The following is a 14,761-nucleotide window of genomic DNA, read 5'->3' on the forward strand; positions in this document are numbered from 1 at the left end:
CATACACAGTCAACAGGGCTCAATGAGTCATAAATAAAACACTTTCATTATGTAACGTGTTTCCTCAGCATTTTCAGATGATGCTGCTTTGATTATTAAACACAAGTTCAAGCAGTGTACAATATCTCAGATCACAATCAGGTATCAAAGATATGGAACCAAATTATGTGTTTAATCCCGATAGAAATTTAAAGCACGATTCCATGGGTGGATGTGCGTCTCCTTCCATTTTTTGGCGGACATGTTAACTTTCAAATCTGGTTTTAAATTAAACTGGGTAATTGATACTATAAGCATATGAAAATTAGGTCTCCTTCAGGGGTAATCACCTGGAAACATTACTGGGAACGACACTGACACCAGAGTGATTTCTTACTTTGGAGCCAACCCAATTGTATCAATCTTGACATTTCGGTATTAGAATTTATAAAGGACAGTTTCTACCTGAAAAGGTTTTGCTCATGTTACAAACTTTTTTTTACTTTCATGAAACGGTTAGAACAATTAATTAAACTATTTATCTACCTTTCATTAACTGTCAGAATTATCTGTTCTTGTGCAATCAAAGCAGATAGTAAACAGGAATCTCGTACCACAAAATGGGACAAATCTCTGAAATCCACATCAACCACGAGCATGGTTCTATAGCATCACATATTTACTGCTGATGAAAGCAATCCCCATGTAAGTCCCAATCAATATGGTACATTTTGACATAAAACAACCATTAATAGTTACCACAGCTATAAAATGATCGAGTTGTATTGACCATGTTTTATAACCAAATCCTTGCAATCTTCAATTCAATTTGATTCAGCAGTGCAGAATTAAACTCATCAAGAGATCTAGGACACACCGCCATAAAACAAATGAGAAGCAAAAACAGAGCAGAGTGAGAAAAAAAAGGAAAATTTAATCAATAAATATACCGGAGATTGACCTAATTTTCACTGGCATTGTATTTGAAATCAATTAAATCCCCTGAGGAAATTGGAGTGTTGAAATCTTCAGTATCTCAATTTTGGACTCTTCAATGACAACAGGGATACTTTAAATAATCAGTTTCCCCACTGGACATCCTAAACCAGATCCCACAATTATAGGGGTCAATACATGCCTCTTCCTCCCCGACACCATAAAATTATCAGTTTTAACCTTTTGGGAACATACTCAATGAGGCCACTGATTACTGTTTCACCTTGACGATATGTGCATTCTTCAATCATTCACCCCTGAAGACACATTTGAACTCTTCCACTTCAAAGGTTGGAATAGTTCATTATGAAATTTCAGGTGTGGATGACTTAATGAGGCAACACATGTACAATGACAGTGTAGTATTGTTAACCTATAAGACAGCGGCACTAGCCTCATCATAAAATCTACTTGCCCCTGGGCATCAGGGCATCTATCCCTTTTCTCCTATATAAAGTGTATAGGGCCAAAAATCAATTAATAACACAACGTGTTAAAAATGCAAACTCTTTAATATCATTTCTCCTAATAACTATTTTAGCCAAGTTCAACACTTTTTTTTCTTATAAGGAACAAATGAATCTGAGTCACTGGCCCTAGAAACACACATGCATGCTGCGTAGTGGCCCAAAGTCACATGTTTAGATTAAAATCAATCTCTCTGTTTGCAATGCTACATTTCTGCATCCATAATTTTTCGTTTTTCTGTCATAATATTACTTTCCATGGCATGTAAAATATTTTTCCTGTTGCATATGGATTTATTTGTATGACTGAAAATCATATTGCCTAATTAGGCCTTTATGAATTTCATTTATGATGATCAGTCTAGAAAAATAATTCAGTGCATTGATTTCTTTGTTAAATCCAATGTTTTTATTGAACACAGTTTATTTGCTGTCCTCTCTGATGTCACAGTAAGTCACACAATGCTCTGGCTGTGACGCAATAACCAATCTGTGAACTTCCCTTATGTTATTATAAGGTTGATCCACACCAATCTAACAAGCTGTCTGTGTGTGTAGCAGAGTTATCAATATCTAAGCTGACACAGCATGGCAGCTCCTACGTCAAAACTGCTGATAAAACAATTCAGCGCTTTGGATAGGGAGCAAAGAGCCTGTTGGACACTGCCCCAGTTCTGTTACAGCAGTCAATAACACTGTTTTATAGGGCCAATGAAAGCCACACAGCCATATGCCACACTGGCCAGTGTTTCATGGCATTTCCTCCCCAGCTAATGACCTTATTTAGAGGCTGATGACCACTCCCCTGGAATGAGGCTTTATATGCTTGACCAGGGAAATCAAGATAGAATCAATTATGATGGGGTTCATGACGGCTGTGAGACTCTCTCTACACCAGCATATGCATGGCTATAAGGGTTTATACAATTCTAGTACATTCTAGTTAGGTCCTTTAAGCTGTCAGAAGACTCCAGATTTGATTTAGTTAGTAATATTACTACATCATGTAATTAAATTTCCAGTTAATGCAAAGGAATGCTTTTGTTTTTGTTTTTATATTTTTGTCAAATTTGTGAGGTGATTACTTTTGAGAACATGCAATTTTCAGAAATCTTGAAGGATATATGTATCCTTTTTAAATCCCCCCAAAAACGTTTATGGAAATTAGTTCTTAAAATTTCCAAGAAATCCTGTTAGAAAAGCCCATAATGTTATTACAACATTTTAGAAATGATTTGATGTGTGAAAATATTCAGCTTTACTATAAATGTCTTTGAAATGGCAGACTTTTTACACTGTGGTCTACTTAAGAGTCCGAGTGACAGACTAAACAACTCTGTATATTTTTACACATAAGACATGTAGTATCATACTGATGTATTATGGTGTTATATTAAATCTTACGTAAGTTCAACAGGTGACCTTTCATTGACATTCAACCCAAAAAAATCTGTATCCATCTAATTCCTAACATGAAATTAAGCTCTTTCTTTGCTTTAAAGGAGGACAAGCCTATAGCTACTGAAGTAGAGTCAATTTAAATCATTCAACCCCTGAAGACACTTTTGAACTCTTCCAAATCAAAGGTTGGAATAGTTCATTATGAAATTTCAGGGCTGAATGAGTTAAATGGCCTTCATATTCTATCATATTCTCTATGCAATGGTTAAGTGCTGAAAGTAAAAATTCCCTAGTCCTGTATTGTCCCTAAATATGATTTACAAAGTGAAAAGAACTGGAAACGACACATTATGACATACATTTTTTTTGTACAACACATGCATGTGCCCAAGTATTGTGTTTTTCTGTACATCTCTATATTTTATTTTCTGGAAATGTTTACTGCAGGAATCTGCTATTGAAATCTGTATCAGACAACACAATTCCTGTCAGACATATTAACCTACATTTTAGGTCTGCAATAACATATTACAGTCTGCTTCTACAGTTTCTAAACTTTTATATGGCTGCATATCTCTCCGTGACCTTTCCCTGTCTAACAAAATGTCAGGGGGGAAAACATCTCACAATTGTCTAAAAAAAAAATACAATTAGGATTAAGGTATACAGTTCTAGAATTCTGTGTTGTATCTCCAACGGCGAAGAGTTCGAATTTGTTCATTAGAGTTGCTTCCCCTTGTATCATAATTATATGACAGCAACATACTGACTACAAACTTCCTTTTTCACCTAAACATTTACCCAACACAAATTCATCCCCCAATCTCTTGACCCCTTTTCTGCAATAAAACATCACTGTGAATATAATTTCACAATAAATATTTCTAAATCCCTAAAAAAGGGTGCGATAATATAAAAGTATGAATGTCTTTGTATGCATCTACAGGAAATAACATATTCTAACTTTTCAAGACCTGTATAGACAAGTGGTAGGACTGTCTAACGTGTGGTTACAAAAACAAATTTGGTCAGAACGTGTTCAATGACAGACAAAAAAAACTGCACCATTAAAACATCAAGTCAGGGATAAAGAACAAGTCAAGAACATGTGTATTGTTTATATGAAATAAAGATCTGCACGTCATAAGAAGATTTAAGTCTACGGAGATTCAATTTCATTTTACGTGTGTGTAACGTAATAAAACCGTGTTCAATGCGGGATCGCGAGGACTGAAATAGAACTAAACCAATAAGATAATTTAATTAAACTTTCCTTTTATGTGTCCTGTATACTGCCTCACAAGTCAGATGTTAACCAATTTATACATGAACACATACATATATACTGAGACATGCAAAGTCACTGCAATTGATATGCATGGACACAGTTTAGCAAGCAAAGCCGTTTTGTTTCATGGTGAATTTGTCAGGTTTGCCCTACAAGTATATATACGTATTGCTACAGTAAAGAACTTTTAACTTATTTACCCCTGAGGACACGTTTGAACTCTCCCAATTCAAAGGTTGGAATAGTTCATTATCAAATTTCAGGGTGAATGAGTTAAATCACTCAACTGATCATGACTTCCCAATAACTCTTTGATGTACAGTTTTTAAGATAACAAATGTTAATGAAATTTACTTCACCTAGTGAACAGCCTAATTTGCATACAAAGGTAAATATATACATGTGAATATATACAACAGAAAGATCAAAGGAGATATTCAGGTCATGCTCATCCCACAGTAAGTTAAGGTATATATACAATTGTTTAAACTGATCAACCTAAACCAATACATAACCAGTCTACTTAACCTGGGGATCAGGAATTAGTACAGACAGCCTGGCTACCACAACACGGCCAGGTATGATCTCCATCTCATACTACAACATTTTATAGATATATATACTAGATACCAAAATTACACCGAGGTCAGCACATGTAAGTGCTGAAAAGTCATTTTATGTCTGGCTTGTGTTTCTGGACTGTTAGAGAATGCTGAGGAATTCCATCAAAGCATTGTATTAACTCATTCACCCCTAAAATTTCATAATTAATTATTCCACCCATTGAATTGGAAGAGTTCAAATGTGTCTTCAAGGGTGAATGAGTTAGCCTGATGTGGGGCAAAACAGGTTGTATCAGAGAGAACTCTGGGAACCAGCTGGTGAGGGTTGTAGTACCACCAGTCATTGATACAGATAAGGGTACTTCACCAGATATATATACATCTATAGACAAACAACGGGTCATGTGTAGCTGTAATTAACTTAATCTGTATAGCATTGACCAAAACAATCACCAACCTCATCATCCACAGTCTAGATAAAAGCCCAATTTTGTAGCCACAGGAAAAAAAGAAAATTCAGTATACAAATGCAGTCCGTCCTTTTAGCGTTTTTTTAATCACAAAATGTGCAGGTACCTTTTTCATCATTGACAAGTTTGTCTTGATGAAAGAAGTCACTGATGATTTTATCAGATATGCACATCAGCAATCCACAATCAGTCATGTGTATTCCACGAGAAATTCTAACAGATATTCATACCAATGATTAATAATCAGCATTAACGTGGAAGCTACTGTTTATGAGAGGAAGTGGGTGGGGGAAGAGTCAGAAATAACAATGTTTTTCTCTTTTTAATGAAAAACACTGAAACATGATGTAAAGGTCGTTAAGGTCCTGGATCTCCAGTGGAGGGCTCCTTTTCAGATAAGCAAAGCTAGGTTGGAATGTAGGACAAAGTTATATACATCAACATAACCAGAGTTTCAAACAAGTATACCTTGATTAACTCTTGAATGTAGATAATGGGCCATAATACTGCACTATGTGATTTAAAACATATACTTTAAGTACAACTAATAACTGTATATCTTTCTAATAAGGCAGCCGGAGTCCAACTCGGCATGCATGCTCCTGACTAGATGTTGGCAGTGCAAACATGGGCTATACGTCTTTCAAAGAAAACACTCCAAAAGCAATTTCATGATTATATATGTTGGCAATGAACCTTGGGCTATGCATATTTCAAATGATTAAAAAATGTGGTGAGGCAGGAATGCCCTAAACATGTTTCAAATAAGACATATACTTTTAACATCTTCACTAATGTCCACAATAGCCTATGATGATAATGATAATCCAGCAATTGAACACAAATCCATTATAGGTTATCTATATATGATGCCCAGGTTTTTATGATATCTGGATAATTGTGAAGCGAAAAAAAGGAGAAGCTGACAAAAACAGAAGTTCTGTTAGATCCAGTGATCTCTCCAAGTAGAGAAATGCAACACCCTGCGAAGCTAAGCGTTCCGGATACAAATACACTCTTCTGCTCTAGCTGTGTGATAATCGATCGCGTTGCCCAATTTAGAACACCTTCACTATCATACCACTCAGTGGGACAATCGATGAAGCTGCCAAATTCATAACAATCAGTTTCAGGATCATAAAAAAACTGAAAGAATTAAAAGCTTGCCTGTCGAAAATTAAAATTGCTTTCTTCCATAGAAACAAGTTTGGCTCCTAAGTCAATACAAATTACAACCAACGTTTAGACATGCTAATCAACAACTGCAGGTTTCTATAGATGCAACTGGTTTCTTTGCCATCAAATACATTTAGAAGATAGAGATGTAATTACAAATGGTCTAATTAGTTACCCTGGCAGTTCTGAGCTGCTAAATTTTGAAAAGAGTCTTTGACATATCTTTAAATAATAGAATTGCAGCGATGTTATTATTATTGAAATCTGAATATAGGGCATTCACATATTTTAACAACAAAACATTTTGTAATATTTTCTCAATGAAAATGATGTTGATATCTTTCTAGTATGAAAAATGCAAACACTTTTGTAAAGGTGTATAGGGTTAGGGGTTTCTTCACATGGATTCAACCAATCAAAGAGCACTATTTATTGTGAAAATGATACAACAACTATACCAATAAGAAACTGGTGATTGTGACATCACAATGCAAAGATGTAAAAGTAAGGATAGTGGCATCCTTGATACTCCAGGATTACACTCCCTTTCGCCCTCTGCACCCCTGGAATATGTCATAGCAATATTGAAGGCTCAGTGTGCACCACCTTGTGGATAAGACAAGAAGACTAGTTTGATCCTTTGACAGTCACAGAATGGTAAAATTAACTTGGTTCTAAGTTTGGTCTTGCTCCTCTGTAATCTTGAAAGGACAGGTAGCAGCCTAGCGATTGGTTTTTTTTTTCTTTCCCCTGATCATGAGACATTCAATTTTGCTATGACATATTCCAGGGGTGCTGAGAGCGAAAGTGAGCGTAACCCCTGGAGTATTATCCAGGATGAGGTACATATAGGGGATATATATACTGTAGGTTTTAATAGGAACATCATCCACTTGTTAAGCAACACCTAATCTTGGGTGTGTATTGACCAGAAGCATTCTGTCCACTGGTCAGAACGTCAATACTGTAACCAGTAGGAGACAATTTGTTTATTGCAGCCAGGTACAACCAGATTTTCCAAAAGTTTTGTACAGTTCCAAATCTTCAGTATTTTTTCCCCATTAAACATTCCATACATGATGTCTCTACGATAATTGTATAGCCGTATATATATCTGTACCCCCGGAGTGAATCTGCATAATGAAGACAGCAAAATGCAACAAATTAACGTGTCATGAGTGATTACTTTTCCATTAACTTTAACTGATCACATAACTCTAATGCAATACCTGGAAAATGCAATAGTATAGAGTGGTGAATTGTCCAATGTAGAATTTGATTTCTGTACTTTAAATGTTAGACACCAATAAAAGTGTATATGACTTTGGACTGCAACGAAATTCACATTTCTTTTAACAGCCAGTGATTTTATCCTTATACATATATTTATTTGTAAAAAAGAGGCCCCATGGGCCTGCATAGCTCGATCACCTGGTATCAATCTCACCCTTGTAACCTTAAAAGTGGACTAAAATAAAGCTACAAGCAAAATAACAGTATTTATGGGCCTTTGGGCCAGGTGAGCTAATAAAATAAAACATTGAAGAATAAATCTCTATAGATATACATATCTATAAGGGAAACAAGGATGAATGTGGGGGAGGATTTCCCTATATAACTGAGCTGTATTTGTTCCATCCATTGTAAATGGTAGACTGATAATTAGGGGCTGGGAGGTAGGCTTGGTCACAACAAAGGTGTAATTGTCCCCTGTATGACACCTGATCATCCACCCACAATACCAATAATGTGTACCTGTGCAAGGTCAGCACACCTGTAGTACCTATCCCTCGACCTACCACACAGGTAACACCCCAATACACAGCTGACACCTCAGGTACACAATGCCAACTCCATAACAAGCACCAGTGACCCGCAGAGGATAAATATGTCACAGAATTATAGGGTTCCGCAAGATTTGGGCAAGTAAAACACTGTGTAATGTTGTCTCTCCACTGTGTTTGGTATTATAACGTACACGATCCTCTATCCTTGGGTCAAAGAGGTAAAATAGCTGTGACAATTAATGTCATCTTTAATTTGTACCCCCCATACCCGTCAGCTTATTGTCACCATTCAGACAGCAGGCTAGTAAACCATGCATTATCATTATAAATGTTTACAGGCGTAAAATTATCAGAACTAATATCTTGGACACAAGTACTAGTTGACGTCTTGGTTGTAGTCCAACTCACAATTTAAACCTAATTAAAACCCGGATGAACATCTTGCTAGCAATAAATGTGGTGCATCCAGGTAGAGGGTCAGATAAGCCGATTTAGAGGGAATGGGTAAGAAATGATGAAAATAAGTAGCTTTTGGTGTCAGAGACAAACGAGACACATAGATATCATTGGATAAAAAAGATAGAATATTTGTACATATGTGCAGGGAAATTGAGGGCCTAGGGAAGGTATATTGTAATTGAGTGAAAAAAATCTGGGAAAATGGGAAAAAGGGAGATTCTGGGAAAAAGGGAGGTAACCAACAGAAAGGGAGATAATTATGGAGAAAAACAAACAAAGAAAAGGGATGATAATCGTATGAGAAAGGGGGAGTGCTAAAAAGGATAATAAACCTGCGATAATTATAGGAAGATAATCATTAGAGAAGGGCAGATAACTGGTATGGAAAATAAACCTGGGATAAAGGGAGATAACCAATAGAGGAGGGGAGATAAGATTATTGTTAAAATAAGTCCCATTATCGGATTTATAAGTCATGCAAGGCAGAATTTACATGTTAACTTTAAGTCTTCATTGAAAAATATCTCCCACAGTTAAAGAATTTCAAGCCCAGTTGGATAATGTATCTTATATATATATTATATGAATGCGGTTAAGAAAATTCTAAGTTGCCTCTTTACAAATATTTTCTTTGAAATCCAATGCTTATAGAAAATATAGAAAATGAAACTGTTAACACATCAAAAGCATTTTAATAATTCATATGGGGTCAGTGACACATAGCTACTCTGATAGAGAAATGTCCTTTACCAAAACCTGAATACTTTTATCCTAATCCTAGACTAACATCCTACCATCATTCAATCCAGTACAAAGATATCTAAAGCTTGAAATATTTTTTATGACATCTGGCAAATGTTTCTTTTTTCTATTGGTATAGTGGCTACTAATATCTATAACGTCCCAGCTAGGATAACACTCCTAGGAATTCCTATCAGAAGTCACATCAACCGATATTTCCTATTATACAAATTTTGTCACTGTCTAGATAATGATAAGAAATGATGTCCATGCTGATCAGCCGATGTCAGCACATGAGCTTGCTGTTATTATCAATGACACAGGTGAAAGGGTGGTGGCTATTTTTGTATAAATATATGTAGCCTACAGAATCATCTTCTGTAAATGTCAAGCGCCCACCTCTGACACCAGACACAGAAACTCTATACCACTAAAACTGACTCAGAAATTCCCATCAGTTGTCAGAATGAAAATGCCATGCCTGTCAGAAGCAGATGCTGTGATTGAGAACTCACTCACTGACAGAAACAGTGTCAAAGCCATTCTGGATTAATGCTCATTTCTTTTAAAAGGAAGATTTTTGGAAGAAAGCAAATTTCATGACAAATCTGGTGAATTTAGATCATGTTTTAAAATGAAACACAATGAAAATGAATTTCTTTAAATAGAAGATCAAGAATTTAACATCTTGGCAGTAATTTGGGAGCCTAGGAGAGTTCTGTGTGGTGTATGCTGTTTATTGCTGAATGCAATGCAACTGTAGTTAAAATGATATAACTGTATACGTAAGTTGCTTCAGAGCCCCTAATTGTAATATACATATTGTAAACTTATGTCAATATACTGAAGTATCTGATTTCCTCTGTACTGTTGGAACCTTCTATCATGTACAGGGCCGTTTTCGTTTATCGCGATCCAAACGGTTGAACCAGTTGGACCAGAGTTGTTCGTTTACAGTGAAGTGTTTAACAAACATTAGCATCTTGTTGCACACTTAGACATACACCTGGATTTTCCTTCACAATACAAGAACATCGTGATAAAAGATTTGTTTAGTCTATATATATAAATCATGAAAGATATCTTGCACACATAAATTACGTGGTCTTTTCAAAGGACACTTTCTGTATATAACACTGATCTAACTTTTATAACCACGGATAATAATTTGTGAACCGCTTTGAGACGACCTACGATCTACCGGAAGATTGTGATAAAGCGGTATATATTAAAAACCTCGAAATATCATTTTTATTTTTATCATTTTATGGAAAAGCTAATCAATAGATCGGAAATGCTACATGAAATTAAGGACTTGATTTATAATCAACTGAATGTTTCACAGTATAGGGACGTTCTTAACTTAACCTCACAATGCTTGTCATAAGTTCATAAGTAACTGAAAAATGTATAAATTAAGGACTTCACTATCTATATACAGAAATCTGGATCAACCAAATGTTACACATTGTAGGGATTTCTAGCCTCACCTAACCTCACAATGCTAATTGTCATAAGTTCATAAGTAACTGAAAAATGTATAAATTAAGGAGTTCACTATCTATATACAGAAATCTGGATCGACCAAATGTTATACATTGTAGGGACTTCCGCACCCAACCTCACAATGCTTGTCATAAGTTCAGAAATAACTGAAAAATGTATAAATTAAAAACTTCACTACCTATATACAGAAATCTGGATCAACCAAATGTTACACATTAAAGGGACTACTTCTTCACCCAATGTTACATTGATTATGTCTTCTAAAGGAAAACCTTCAGCAAAGGTCAAGAGCTTTAAGAGAAACACAAAACCCATTCTGCCCCTACCCCACACATCAGGTATCTGCTTGCCTCTGTCGACCCACATACATAAGTCTCACACCAAATATTGACCTGTCACCAAAGCCCTTAAAGACTATCAGATTCACAGGGTGGAATCTCCAATCTCTCAAGTGCCTGGCCCCCTGGTCAACATTGTGGTAGTGAGTGGTAAATATTGTATATATTTGTGTATCGGGTATACAAAGTACGGAGGAATGGCATTACAGTTTATAGTTCTTAGATTATAGGTACCAACAGATACAGAGTACCCAATTGTGTGACAGTCACGAGTTAGGTCTACTACTACATATACCCCAAACCATTTGTGACAGTCAAGGGTTAGGTCTACTACTACATCTACCCCAAACCATTTGTGCCAGTCACGGGTTAGGTCTACTACTACATGTATACCCCAAACCATTTGTGACAGTCAAGGGTTAGGTCTACTACTACATGTATACCCCAAACCATTTGTGACAGTCACGGGTTAGGTCTACTACTACATATACCCTAAACCATTTGTGACAGTCACAGGTTAGGTCTACTACTACATATACCCCAAACCATTTGTGACAGTCACAGGTTAGGTCTACTACTACATATACCCCAAACCATTAACTCATTCACCCCTGAATTAGACACATTTGAACTCTTCCTATTCAAATGTTGGAATTGTTCATTATGAGACACATTAGATATCTAGACAATTAGGTTGATGTCCTTGAGATGGATTCTCTGACAGTGTATTTTGATTTAACAAACTTTTAACAACCTACCCATAAAAAGACCTCCAAACCAATAGTTTTTTATGGATGTTTTTATTTATTTTTAAATAAATTTCTGTTGTAATTCTTGTGAAAGAATCATGTTTGTACTGCATGTACTGCAATTCTGTTTGACCTTGAGTACATTGTAGTTACAACTGACAATGGGGTTTTTTCTCTTTCCATTTTTTGAAAAAAATAAAATTCAACTTCAATAACCTACCCTTGACTTCATGACCGGTCAGTTAAGTGGGGAAAAGCAATAATTTCATATTGGCCCCATAAGATACTAACACAGATGATACTACAATTTATACTCCAGAGAGACAGTGACCTTCCGCAGCATACATAGGCTATGATATAGCTGACATTCAGATAAAGCCAATATATTAATGTTTTCCCTTCTTAATGACAGCACACACAGTAAACACCAACATTACTGATCAATTTTGTTTTACTACCAGTAGTATGTATCCAAGAAGATATGTTCATGAAATATTCAGGAATGAATGGTGGCTGTACTCGTATCATTAGTAAGGTCTGTCCAGAGAGGTAACACAATGTTATAACCAGTACCGTAAGCTTATAGATCACCTGTGGTATGCTAACTCTCCTGAGAGGTTGACTCTGGAGTTTAAACTCGGTCATTGTGCCAAACAATAAAAGAGAAACACTGGCAAAGAGCATTTTGACATTTTCTCAGTGCCAAGATTAACTTGTAGAGGATGCATCATAATACACGTACTGAAGTATCACAATAATCTGGTCCTTAAATGTATCAATATACACCATGCTTAGTCAGAGATGTTTTAATAGCTTATATGGTATATCATGCTCCTCTATATATTCTCACTGATGATACTGCTCGGAAAAGTCTTCCTCTAAGAATATTCAATGTAAAATAACTCCCCAGTTGCTTTAAGGTAGAGAGTCCCTAGTGCGCCCTCTGTTTATCTCCGATAAAGAAGAGTTCCAATTTATTTGGCATTTTTCTGACCAACTAGAGTTGCATACTCATTTACATGGCAAAGAATAAAATATGAAAAATAGGTATCGACATTTTCCTTTTTCACAAAAACATTTTGGTTCCACTAAAAGGATTCGAAATCTTCAATGCTGTTCTCAATTTAAACAGATTGAAGTCACAGGCCATGGAAAATTCCACAAAGCTCAGTTTTGAGATCCCCAAAATGATGCTGTGATGTAGTTTTGCTAACACGATTTGTGAAATTAACTTTTGATTTAATTTTAAAATGGCCATGATGAGAGATTTAATCTAGATTTATTTTAAATTAATGTACACAAAAAGCCTTCACTTCACTAGAAATTAATGTGGTGATTTAGTAAAATTCCCCCATTCATGCTATTGAATTCCTAAATAAACATTTTCTTTTATTACATGTACCTTATTTATGTCATTAAATTTTCCTAATTTTAATGATTCTGTGGTTTCAGTTTCTACTCTATGACTGCTGTCTGGATCTAGACACCTATTTTGAAAATGCAAAAGACACTGAAATGCCTTTGTAAGAACACAAATACTTATTCATTTCAGAATAGCACAACCCTATATTACTGAAATTAGTTTTGTTGGGCGGTATCAAAGGAGACAATTATACAAACATTAGGAGACTATTGTATTTGAAGTGTGCAATATGAGAATATCTCACTGAAACTTTACCAGTTCTTTTTAAATACAACACATTTTTAAATGCCTGATGGCACTTAACAGTCATTAGATATGAAGAAGGAGCCCAGTAATTATCATAACAGTAAAAATTGTGTGTGTACCGGTGACCACCAACATTTGTGTGTGCGACACTACTAAATATCTGTGGCAGGACTAAATATCATAACACGCACAAATTATCTACCTGTCACGCTTAATGAAGGCCGTAGGTTAGGCAGATGAAAACATAGAGGTTATGATCGGTAATCTCTCCTGTCAGTACAAACCCACAACATATAAAAGCCTCTATTAATATACATCATGTTGTGTTCACAGAGGCTTTGTTTACCTATAGAGAGCTAGGAGGTTCTTCAGAAGAAGAAAAATATTTTATTCATGGCATGAGTTTGGTGTCCACAGTGAAATAATAAGGAGTCAATGTTCCTATTGCAGATAGACTGTCCCACAAGATACCAATTCGGATTCTGATGCAATCATTTAAAGAAATTTTACCATTTTTCTTTACAAATAACATACCAAAGAAAATGATTTTGTTATTACCTTTTGAATTACATGTAAGTTAAACTTCTCAGAAATCAAATTGATTTATTTGTATTAATTAGCTCATTCACCCCTGAAATTTCATAATGAACTTTATCCAACCTTTGAATTGGAAGAGTTCAAAAGTGTCTTTAGGGGTGAATGAGTTACATTTTATATAAAGGAAAATTTGATCAATCTTTCAATCAACTTTTAGCATGAAGCAGTATTTGAATGAAAAGTACCTGTCAATGAACATATAAAAAAAAAAAAAAAAAATGTTTTTTGAAAGTGTCAATTCAATTTATAATGCTATTCTCCGTATACAGGTAATTTTCCATGGTATAAATCACTATTCACTCAAGTATGATGGTGTTGCATGTTGATTTGTGAATGGGTACGTTAATATGACAAACGTAAGTGTATATAAGTTTAAAGAAACTTGACACAAACAACTTACTGTGAACTGAAACGCCCTGAAAACTGGGTCAGTGTATTTTAAATCAGATGGAAACTCAGCCCATTACCACTCAAAGAACAATACCTATGTATACAGCTTAAATCTCATGCTTCGATTGGTTTTATTTTTTTCCTGTCTCTTACTGTATTAGGCATGAAAGCTATTATAGGTCTAC

The 14,761-nt window shown here is 35.4% G+C and overlaps 1 protein-coding gene across 1 annotated transcript in view; it reads right to left on the reverse strand.

The window, feature by feature from the left end:
• LOC110446965 (kinesin-like protein KIF21A) overlaps window positions 1-14,761 on the reverse strand; it is a 137,696-nt gene that overhangs the window by 92,403 nt on the left and 30,532 nt on the right. The window lies entirely within an intron of this gene.

This window comes from Mizuhopecten yessoensis, unplaced genomic scaffold (assembly GCF_002113885.1).
Source record: "Mizuhopecten yessoensis strain PY_sf001 unplaced genomic scaffold, ASM211388v2 scaffold3091, whole genome shotgun sequence".
NCBI classification, from domain to species: Eukaryota; Metazoa; Mollusca; class Bivalvia; order Pectinida; family Pectinidae; genus Mizuhopecten; species Mizuhopecten yessoensis.